The 11613-nt window shown below is 54.7% G+C and overlaps 1 long non-coding RNA gene across 1 annotated transcript; it reads left to right on the forward strand.

Annotated features, from left to right (window-relative positions):
- Positions 1-961: 961 nt before the first annotated feature.
- LOC147648789 (uncharacterized) lies at positions 962-8562 on the forward strand. Its single transcript, XR_015279813.1, has 2 exons — positions 962-1415; positions 6827-8562. It is a non-coding gene; the product is annotated as an uncharacterized LOC147648789 (long non-coding RNA).
- Positions 8563-11613: the final 3051 nt, after the last annotated feature.

Raw genomic sequence — 11613 nt, forward strand, 5'->3', positions numbered from 1 at the left:
CTGGGGAGGGAACCTGCACTGCCAGGCACTGATGGACACCAGCCCAGGGCATGGGCTGTGGGGGCTGCTGAGCACCTTTCTGCCTCTCCACACTCTGTATTTCCTGGAGATGAACCATCGCTGCCCGTATTCCGTCAGCAGAAAAATCTGCACGGGACAAACTCTGCTAGTCCTGACAGGTGTGTCCACAGCCACTTCCATTCATTTCCACCCACAGTGTTTTCTGCAACAGGGCTGTTTCCCTGCTATTCAATACACTCCTCCCTCCTGGCCCCCTCAGTGGTGCCACTGGGGTGGAGGGCAGCATGATGCAGCTGGTTGGCTTTACCACATTTAGTAATCCAAAAAGAAAAACGAAAAAAAAAAAAGTTTGCACTCAAAATAGTACAAAACCTAAGTGCTGGGAGAGTCCCTCAGATTAAAGGAGAAAATGAAAACGGGTTCATTTGTAGAAATTAGAGCAGGACATTGCACAAAGCTGGAGTCAGAGCACGGTGCAGAGGGGGGTGTGGGACTTACTATCACCCCTGCACAGGTAGAACAGCCCTGAGACTGCTCTCATCTAAGCTGGGAAGTAGAAACCTTTTCCCAAAGCAGGGTGAACAAATCTGCCCTGTGGGGAAAGCTCTGGATGCTGGCTCCAAGGAAGGGCCAAAATGTCCCCAGGGAGACCCTGAGTTGTTTTTTACAGGGGGAATCTGGGGCTGGCATCACGGGACAAAGCCAGAGCAGTTCCATGGCCGAGGCTCACCTGTGCTGCCTGTTGGAACTGCTCCTGCAGCATCCCCGGGCCCGAGGGAGGAGGAGCAGTGCGAGTTTTCTTAATGGGGTTTGGACGTAAAAGGCCGTAGAGGCTGGAGATGAATAAATGCAGATTAACATCAATGGAAAAATATGATAAAAAAGTGCTTCATCCCAGTTTGTCCGAGGCAGGAGAGGCCGAGTGGCCAAACAGGCGCTCCCAGCCTCACCATGAATCACGCTGGTGACAAAGCCAGCTGTTTGTTTGCCTGTTGCCAAGGGCCCCACGGCTGCTGGTTGGGATCTATGAGCCCTGTGGTTCAGCCACTCTTTCAATAGGGTTTGGGATGGGGAAGCTGAGGGATCCCTGCTGTGATCCGAGGGCAGAGCTGAGACCACAGGGTGGGTTTGGACTGGGCAGGATGGAGCACTTTCCTCCAGGAAAGTGGACTGTGCTTGCTGGAGACTCCAATTGCTGCAGAGAGCAGTAGGATGGCGGCTGTGGGGGCCAGTGGCAGCAGAAGCAGAGGGTGCTGTGACACACCCCAGCCCCAAACCACCACATGGAGGACACATCCCACTTTGAATGACTCATGAACAATCAGAAAACACCCTTGGATCCAACGACAAAGACAGAGAGCACCAAACTTCAGCCCTCCTGTTCCATGCTGAAGGTGAGCTCCTCTTTCCACTGCCTCCACTTCTACCTTCTGCCCTTCTCTGTGCAAAGCCTGTCCCTATGCACCAGATGCTCAGATCTGCCTGGTCTGCAGTGCTCAGCCCAAGTGCTAGAACAGCCCCTCCACCCACCAGTGAGGTATGGGGTCTTCAGAGCTCATCTGCCAATGATGCAGAGGTCCACACCTTGGTTTCTCCATTTGCCAGGCCGGGTTCAGCACATTTTTCCATTCTTCCATTACTGTCTTAACACCTGGGGGTTTGTCTGCATAGAGGTGGTCTCTTCAATCATATAGAATCTCAGAACCACAGACTGATTGGGGTAGAAGGAACCTTAAAGCCCATTTCCTTCTACCCCTCTGCCATGGGCAATGACTCCTTCCACTGGATCAGGTTGCTCCAAGCCCTGTTCAACCTTGAACACTTCCAGGGATGGGGCAGCCACAGCCACTCTGGGCAGCCTGTGCTGGTGCCTCACAAACCCTCATGAGGAAGACATTCTTCCTAATATCTAATCTAAACCTACTCTTTTAAAGTTTAAAGCTGTTGCCATTTGTCCTCTTTCCATGATTCCTGTTCTCCATGTTCTGTCCATTTCCTTCTTGCCCCTCCAGCTGACCGGCAGGTCTCCACTCAGCCATGCCAGTCTCTTGTCTTCCTTTCCTGATTTCTTACTCGTGTGGATTGAGAGTTCCTGCAGCCTATGGAAAGAGTCCTTAAAGATCTGCTTCTAACGATCTCTGTTCTGCCTCCTTGTCCCTAAGGGCAGTTTCTTAGGGATCCCATTGACCCCTTGAACAGCTTGCAGTTTGCTTTCCTAAAATTCAGGGTCCAATCCTAACTTGAATCTTTGCCTGTCCCACATCTCTCAGGGCTGTGAACTCCACTGGTGCACGGTCACCGCAGTCCAGCCTGCCTCCCATCTTGATGTCCCTGAAGAGCTCACTTGTGTTCGTGAGCAACAGGTCTCATGATATATCCTCTCTGGCAGGATTTCCATACATGGCCCCTTGCAAAGCCAAGCCCTGCTCTCATATGAGGATGCTCATGCATATGAGGAAATTACCATAATGCAAATAAATCCATGTATTATTAATGATTATACAGCATCATCCACACTGCAGGCTCTGCAAAACCCTCTGCTCTGTCAAAGGATAAAGGGAGGAGGGTGGTGAGGCCCTGGCACAGGCTGCCCAGAGAAACTGTGGATGCCCTATTCCTGGAATTGTTCAAGGCCGGGTTGGACGGGGCTTAGAGTAACCTGGGATCGTGGAAGGTGTCCCTGCCCACGGCAGCATGGTGGAAGATAGGCTTTAAAGTCTCTTCCAGTCCCAACTCTGTGATTCTGTAACCCCTAAAGTCTGGCCAGCTGTGTGGTTTTACTGTGGCACGGGGTTGGACCCATCCTGGTTCCCCTCCTCTGGGCAGTGAGAGGCCAGCCCAAGCACAGTCCCCATGGGACTCTGCATCAGCAGACACAGCACCAAACCCTCTCACCCGCAGAACTCGCACCCCCAGGCCCTGTCCCCGCCTGCCCGCCCCGAGGCGCGGCCAAGGGGAGCCTCCAGCCCCCGGAGGTGATGCCAAGGTCGCTCCTGTGCCCTGCAGCTGGGTGATGCCGGGGGCCGAGGCTCAGCCGAGCACAGCCCGAGTCCCCGGCAGGGCATAGGAGGGATCGGCAGCTCCATCTCGTGTCAGACGCCCGCAGTACAGAGCGGGGAGCCCAGCCCCGGGACAGCGCTGGCCACGGCGGCTCCTCGCCCCGCGCCCCGGCGGGTGGGCTCGGGGGGCTGCCCTAACCCACTGCCAGCCTCACCCTGTGGCTGCTGAAGGTCGATGGGACTCGGGACAGAGGTGTCACTCGGCTCTGCGACGTCCCAGCCTGGAGACCCAGAGAGGCGCGGGGACCGTCCGGCTGCCATGCAGAGCCCTCGGGCTGCCATCCAGAGCCCTCGGGCTGCCAGCAGCCCAGGAGCGCTCGGGGGATGCCACCCCTCGCTGTCCCGTGTCACCCCTCTCCACAGACCCCCTGCTCTGGCCGCAGAGCGCGTGGCACCGAAAGCACGAGCACAGATTCATTTTTACAGGCACGGGGCCAAGGCTGAGAGACTGCTTCTCATTAGGGAAGCAGAGCTGCGAGTAAATGGGACCGAGCTCCCATACCAGGCTGGCGTCTTCCCAAGGGGTTGAGGAGAGGAGCCATCGCTCGCCGGGGTCTGCACTGCCGGCAGCGCTTGTCCCCGAGGCACTGAACACCCAGCGTAGGGGGAACATCCCCCGACTCTGGCATGGGGAGGAACAGCCGTGTCCTGACCCAGCAGTGGATTAGCAGGGGCAGCACAGTCTGTGCCTCCCTCAGCCACCCCACGCTGACCCGGCTCTCCCTCCAGGCTTTTTGCCAGCAGCAAAGAGAAGGGGAAAAGGTTCCCTGACAGCAGATAGTCCCGAAGAGGGAGCCAGGAGACGGGATATGCTGCCAGCAGCAGTGCCGGGCACAAGCGGGAATCAGAAACCAGCTGCACGGAACAGCGACCGTGGTGCCGCTGAAGAGCGGGTGGGACAGGGATGGAGATGAGCACGGTGAGCAGGACACAGCTGGAGCAAGACACTCCATTGGAGACGTGGGATGATAGCTCCTGCATCCCGGCCTCTCTGCATACAACGTGCCAGACACGCAGCCAGGCTCCTGGCTCCCTACTTCTGAGATGGACCCGCAGTTCTTCCTGCCTCCCTGTGTCCTTCCAGCCCAGCTGCACAGCCCTGTCATCCTCTCCCGAGCAGCAAACCCCTCTTGCTGTTGCCGGCACATCACTGGCGCCGGGATCTCGTTGCTCCCACGGCAGAGCGCCAGGCGATCCGGACGGGAGCTGAGCTGCAGGTGTTGCGCTGACGGCAGCACCTCCCACTGCTTGGGGAGCTGGCGGGGCAGCGCCAAGGCCGCTCCGGTTTCCAGAAACAAGATCTCCGGGGAGGCTGCTGGCCCAAGCACCAACTGGCAGACGTGGCAAGCAGGGTAGTGGGGACGGCCCGGCAGCGAGGTGCTGCTCTGCTGCACCGAGACCTGCCTGCCACAGGACCGTCGCCTTTTAAGCATCCCAAAGGACCACAGGAGACAGGAATGAATAGGGGGATTTTGGTGTTGCTTCAGCCAGTCAGTCCCTAGCATCCGCTTGCTGGTACTGGCTCTGTGGATGCTCCAAGGAAAGGAACAGGCCGGGCATGGCCCAAGGTGCCCACTGCATCTCCTGACAACGGGATCAGGAGCCGGCCCCAAGTGTCCTGGGCGGGTGGGAGGGGCCTCAGACAGCAGTGGGGGTGGGGGGGGTCTTTGCCCAAATGCTGAATTCTTGCCACGTGCAGGAAACTCCTCCCTGCTCATCCACCCTCTCCAAGGCAAACCCAAGGTGGAATTAGAGGCAGGAGCAGGGTGAAACCTGCATGGCTGCCCTGGGTGCTGCCCCCTCTCCTAACCCACAGCCTGCTCCTTTGGCATGGCTCAGGGACAGGGTGACACTGTCCTGAGCTGCCTCCCTGCCTCCGAGATGCTGAAACTAAGGAGTGAGAAGTTTCAGCCACTGTGGGGTGCAGTGGGAGTCTCCTGGATTTGCAAAAGCAGGACCAACCCTGTGCTCCCTAAAGTGCTAAGTGGTGAGGCACCACAGCTGTGGAAGCCTCAGGAATTGCCTCCCGATCCCCTTTCCCTCCTGGCTGTGTCCTCGTGAAAAGCCCAGAGCCCCTTGCATTTGGTGCTGCTCTGTGTCCCACGGGTGGCCGGGGCTCAGGGAGCTCCCGGGAAGCAGAAGATGTTCCCATAGCCGAGGCAATCCCGGCATTTTGGGAAGCAGTCAAGCAGTCTGCAGCTCACGTTGGGACTTAGACCGCTTGGAAAGCCCTTTGCTGCTTGCCGAGGATCCGGCCCTTTGGAAGGCTCCGAAATGATCCCAAGCCCCCCTGCTTTGTTATTAAATCAAATCCATCTGGCCTCGACCACGGACGGCTGTTATTCGAGATCCCTCTCCTAGAGGAGCTGGGATTAGCTCCGGGCATGGGGGATTCTCCCTCCCTCCCTCTCTCCCTCCCTCTCTCCCACCGCTCCCAGCCCTCCTGCCTCTCTCTTTTGTGTTTCTCCACTTCTCGAGGAGCAGGGGGAGGCGCGGCCGCGTTCGGCAGCTTTTGTGCAGCTCGGAGCCGGCAGGACCGCGGTGCCTCCGCGCTCCCGGTGGGTCCTATCGGGACATACCTGCACCCCACCTACCCACGTCAGGGCAGCCAGAACCCCCCGAGCCCTGGGAACGCCACAGCTGGCACGGGGGGCGACAGCCACACGAGGCTTTGTTCCAGACACCTGCCACCCCCAGTTTTGACCCCAAGAAGCCGAAACGCTGCCGGGAGCTGCTCTCGCCAGGGACGTGCAGGGCTCAGCAGGGTAATCCCCTCTCGCAGCCCCACAGAACCCACCGCCCCAGGACAGCAGGGTGAACTGGAATGACGTGGGATGGGCTACCGTGGAGCAAGTGCTTCTAGCTTTACAGCAAGTGCCTTAAGTGCTGCTGCTTGCCCGGCTGTCACTGCTGGTGTTCCTTAAGGCTGCAGCTCCCAAATCCCCGTTGAGGAGCTGCTGGATCGAGACTTTGGCTGGAACTTTCATGAGGACGATGAATTTCCACTGCTCTGACAACACAGAAAGCAGTGGGCAAAAGAATTGGTGATGACTTGCCGGCAGAAGGCAGAGGCAGGGCACCCAGCCGGTGTGGAGATGTGTGTCTGCTCCCGATGCAGCCCTTGGGACCACCTGGACCAGCAGGGATAAGGTGACAGCATGTCTGGCTCCAGCCCTCTGGGGACTCCTTTAGCTTGGGCAGATGGAGCTGTGGTCCCCATGGGCTCTCTAGTGCTGGGCCCTGTGTTCTGGCTGCCAGCAATTAGTGTTGCAGCTTGTTTCGGAGTGACTGCTGGGTACGGGCTCTCCCTGAGCAGTGCTGGGGCTCAGAACATGCCCTGACAGACCACCTCTGGCTGAGCCTGACCTTGGCCTCTTGCATCTCCTCTGCTGTAAACTTCTCTCGCAAGAACACAGCCCAACCCGCAGGTACCTCCACCATGACGGGGTACAAGGTCCCCAGCAAATGCCACCCCCAGCCCCTTAGCCCCCCCCAGAAGCTGTGTATGAGGCACCTTCCTCCTGGGAGGAGTGACTGTGGCAGTGTGGGGTGAAGGTCAGCTGCACACAGCGTCAGAGGGATACGATGGGTCAGAGGCCAACTTTAAACATGGGTTCAGTGTTTAAACCTTTTTAGTGTGTAAATCTGCAAAGAAGCACGCATGCCTTACCTTCTCAGCCTTGGCAAAGCCTTCAACACACCCCAGAGGAGCTGGCACCAATCCCTGCATTTCCCTCTCGCCACAGGGATACCTGTACCAGAGCCTGTCGACAGCCTGAGACTGGAAAGTGGCACCTGAGCATCCCTGTTGGTCCCTCATCCCTGGAAGTACTGCGGCACCTGCCGAGGCTCAGAGCTTCCTGCATGCCAGCAGCAGTCCCCAAGCCACTGCAGACCTCTTTGGGATTTGGCATCCTGCAGCCAGGTCTGCTGGACTTCAGCCTGGCTTCCAAGTCCTGGTCCTTCTGCAGCTGGCTGGAAAACATAAAAGGAGACAAGGCACATTCTGAGGGAGCGCTGGAGTCCAGGGAATCAGCAGTGTGGGAATTAACAGTCGCACCTTCACTCCTGGGTCACGCAGAGGTACAAACATTACCGCACCTGCTCTGCTCTCTTGGGGCATCTGCAGCATTTGGGCACAAAGTCTGCATCCCAAAGGAACTTTTTAATGGCACAAGGGACTCCCCAGTGACAGAGATGGTGCTCTCATCTTTCCTGCATGGCCCTGCTGGTACCATCCCCTCAGGGACCAAAGCACAGCCCCCTCCATCACCCAGCCCTGCGGTGGGTTACCAGCCCATTGAGGAAAAGATGGGAACGTGTCCACTTGATGTGCCTGAAAAGCAGCACACGTCTCCCTGTTGCTATGGAAACACTGCTTTTAAAGCAAATTAATAATAATAATTAACACGATCTATTAAATAATGGTAATAAAAGCATTAGTAATGACTTGTAATTGGTAAAGCACTTGGAATAATATACACTCACCCCGCGACCTGCTCCCAGTGCAGGAACTGGAGCTGGGGGCGGCATCTCCCACCCACAGGGGCGTCCTGGGCGAGGGCGAGTGCCCTCTGCCTTCAGTACCGTACAGGCAGAAGCTTAGTGGGATTCAGTGAGGGATCAGACTTTTATCTGGATAATGAGGATGTCTAGACTGATAAGAAGAAGGGGTAAATTGGCTCAGGGTCTGATTCTGCCTTGCTGTGTGCTTGGCGCAGTAGCACGCTGTGGTGCCCGGGAAAAACTGAGGTGGGTTGAGTCTACAGCAGGCTAGACAAAGACCTTGTTCCTCCCAGTTTTTAAACCCAGGAATCAAAGTACTTCCAGGACTGTTAACCCCTGGGAGGCAGAGGTGAAGAGAACTCTAAGAAACTTTTAATGTGCTCAAATTCAGCCTGGAGAAGAGAAGGCTCCAGGGAGACCTTAGAGCTGCTTCCAGTGCCTAAAGGGGCTCCAATGGAGCTGGAGAGGGACTTTGGACAAGGGTCTGAAAAGACAGGACAAGGGGGAATGGCTTCCCACTGCGACAGGGCAGGGTTAAATGGGATACTGGGAGGAAATTTTTCCCTGTGAGGGTGGTGAGGCCCTGGCACAGGGTGCCCAGAGAAGCTGTGTGTGCCCCACCCCTGGGAGTGTTCAAGGCCAGGTTAGATGGGGCTTGGAGCAACCTGGGATAGTGGAAGATGTCCCTGCCCATGGCAGGGTCTGGACTGGATGAGCTTTAACTTGGAACTTGGTTGCAGCCAAGGGGATGGCCAGCCACAGCTTCTCTGGTTCTCTCTGCTCTGTCTCTCACACATCAGGTCCTTGTGTCCCACTCATTAACCTACACCACCAAAAGCAGTGTCCAGAGCAGAGCAGTGCAAGGCTGAGCCCAGAGCCATGATAAAACGCCCTCTTTCCAAGCTGTGAGATGCTTCCAAAAGGATCTTGAATTGCAGAGAGAAAATAAATGCAAAGACCTGACAGTGTCACCCGCTTGTTGTGCCCAAAGTCCCTGTGCTGACAAAGTCTTCTCTGCACGACAGAGCAAGGACCTGCTCTCTCAGAATCGCTCATTCTTCCCGCAGGAGCCTGCCCAGACAGGCAGAGCCGGAAGGTGAACGCCAGGGAAAACCTGGCCCTGTTTTAGGTGCCTGCAGGAGACTTAACTATTTGGAAAAGCAGGTCCCCACTGTCTCTGTTGTGCCTCTGGAGAGGCATCAGCCATCCCTGGACTGACATAAGCAAGTGCAAAACAGCTAAAAAAGTGCTGAGATGTGTTCCTTAGACTTCTCCCAACAAGGTCTGACGTCCAGGATGCCGGAGCAGCATTAGGATTGCAACACACCTGCATGGCTCAGGCTCCATCCCATCCCGAGCACCCGGCAGCAACTTCCAGCATCAGACTAAAATTAGCACCGACAGGAAGAGCTCTGGAGCACGACAGGATGATTAGAGCCTCCCTGGAAAGGAGGCATCACCTGCAACGTAATGACTTTCCTCATCTCTGTCAAAATGTGCAAGAACCGTTGTGGAATATGATGGGGAAAAATGAGGCACTGAGGTGCAGGCAGGGTGCCTCTGCACGAAATTGGAGTGATAGCACTTGTCCAGAGGAGAAAAAACAGGGTGCTGTCTCTCTGGACTACACCCTGGACTGACTGCATGACTTTGACTAAATTACTTAGAAAGACACAAAAGACTTAAGGATCGTGCATGCCAACTCCACCTGAGATTTATAAACAGCAAGAAAACACCAGATAAAAGGTAAAAAATCTCTTTTATATGTATTTAACTGTATATGTTGTGAGTGTGAATAATCAATGCCACTCTTCTCCAGCACCAAATCCATGCTTCAAAACTCTTTGTTGGCCTTCTTTGGCTAAAAATAGCCAACATCACCCACATCCATGTTCCTGAAAGAATGGGATTTCATTTGGCATCACCCCGCCTATAAACCTGCCCCGTTTTCATTTAAAATAATTAATAACTAGAAAGAGCATTAAAAGTAGGTGCACTGAGCCTCCAAGTGGGAAGATGTGACTGTGCTGAGGGAGCTCATGTGTAGCTCATGGAAATGCCAGTGCCACTTCTGTTGCACCTACTGCAAGTTGGTTTGACTCCATGACTCACATTCTTGTTTTAAAACTGGAAATAGTAGAATCATAGAATCGTGGGATAATTAGTGTTGGACAGGACCTTAAAGCTCATCAAGTTCCATCCCCCTGCCATGGGTAGGGACACCCTACTTCCCACTATCCCAGGTTGCTTCAAGCCCCACCCAATCTGGCCTTGGACACTTCCAGGGATGGAGCATACACAGCTTCTCTGGACAACTTATCCTGGTGCTTCACCTTCCTCACAGGGAAGGATTTCCTCCTAATATCTAATGTAAATCTCCCCTCTTTTTTGGTTTGAAACCATTTCCCTTTGTCCTCGGCCCATCTCCCTCTCTCAGGTGGACCCTTACAGACAGGGCTCGTCGGTCAGGATAACAAGAGACAGGTAAATCCCTCAGATGAAGCTTCCATATTTCCCGTCAAGATTTCCTGGACAGAAATATGTGCACATGCGCTGCACAGCTTGAGAATGAACGTGCAACGAATCCAACATCCTGGATGTGTTAGATTTGCTGGGCACACATGGAACCATCTGGCCAACACATGGGCCTCGGGCTTGACAGGTCCAGGAAGCATCTGACTGATGGTGGATGCACCAGGCAGGCAGTGGGAGCACACACAGGAAATTGGCCCCACTGGCACTGCGGTGGAGGTAGGTGCGATGCTCATGGAGCTGATCTGCGGCTGCACTGGCGTTTCTGGGCTGATGGAGATTCAGACATAAGTGCCAAAACCCCGACATGCCCCTGGACAAAATTCTGAAGAGGACCTACCCAGGGAAACACGTGGTAATTCTGATGTTCTAGAAGTTGAAATCAGGAATTATCTGCTTGCAGAAGATGGGATTCCAATGGGAGGAAAAAGTGTTGCTTGGAAAATGAACTACATGTTTAAGCAGCAGGAATAAGGGGAGAGTGTGACCTTGAAATTGAACACCCCCTTTTGATCCCAGACCTAAAATTACCTAGATTTCATCAGAAGTTTCTCCAGCAACCTTAGTGCAGTTTTTAAAAAAGAACCCCTTGTGACTAGAAGTCCAAACCCTCCATGTTATGAACGTAACCAAGTCTGCCAAGGGTGTGGCACCCGCGATCCCAGCGCCAGATTGCCCTGTAGCTTAGCACCCATCTGCAGCCAATATGCTGAGCTCTTAACAAAATTGAGGGGTTTTAAAATCTGATCTCCTGGGCCTGATCCCATGGACCTGGGCTCACCAAAACCAATGGACTTCAAGGAGCTTTGGATCAGGCTTTGCGCTAATTTACTTATCTCATAGAACAGCTTAATTAACAAATGTTTGAAAAGCACTTTAGGATCCTTGCATGGAGAGTGAGACTCCTCTTGCTGCCAGTCCCATTGACAAAGCAAAGAGGTTTAACATTAACAGGCAGGCAGGTGAATTGTACGGAGAGTGGCGGCCACAGACGGGGATGGAGGCACATCCCGGGTGGATCAGCCACCACGGAGCGCAGTCCCCCTGAACCGTGTGCTTCAGGGAACAGCCAGCACGTTTGGCTGTGGGCTCAGAGTGGAAGCGAGCCCTTACAACTTTCCAGCATTTGGGATACTTCTGTTTCACATACAGCCAAGCAGTTCTTGAAATGAGCTGTCCAGGGACAGGGCTATGATGTCTCAAAGCACTCATGGCGATGGTATCCCAGCTTGAGCCTTCTAACTCGGGATATTCTATGATTCTCTGCAAGATGAAAATGATGAAAAGCCTAAAAAAGGTGTCCTGGTTCCAAGCAGGTGTTTGCTCCCCCTGTCCTCCCCACCATCAACTCATCACCTCAGTCTATGGGACGTGGGACGCTTCCACAGCATTAAACCTTTCCTAGCAGCTGCCACCTTTCCCTCAGACTTGGATCATGTCGGTGGGCAGAGGGATGCAGCACTGGGAAGTGCCAAATTCAGCTTCACATTGATGA

Source organism: Cyanistes caeruleus, chromosome 30, assembly GCF_971803275.1.
Source record: "Cyanistes caeruleus chromosome 30, bCyaCae1.hap1.1, whole genome shotgun sequence".
NCBI classification, from domain to species: domain Eukaryota; kingdom Metazoa; phylum Chordata; class Aves; order Passeriformes; family Paridae; genus Cyanistes; species Cyanistes caeruleus.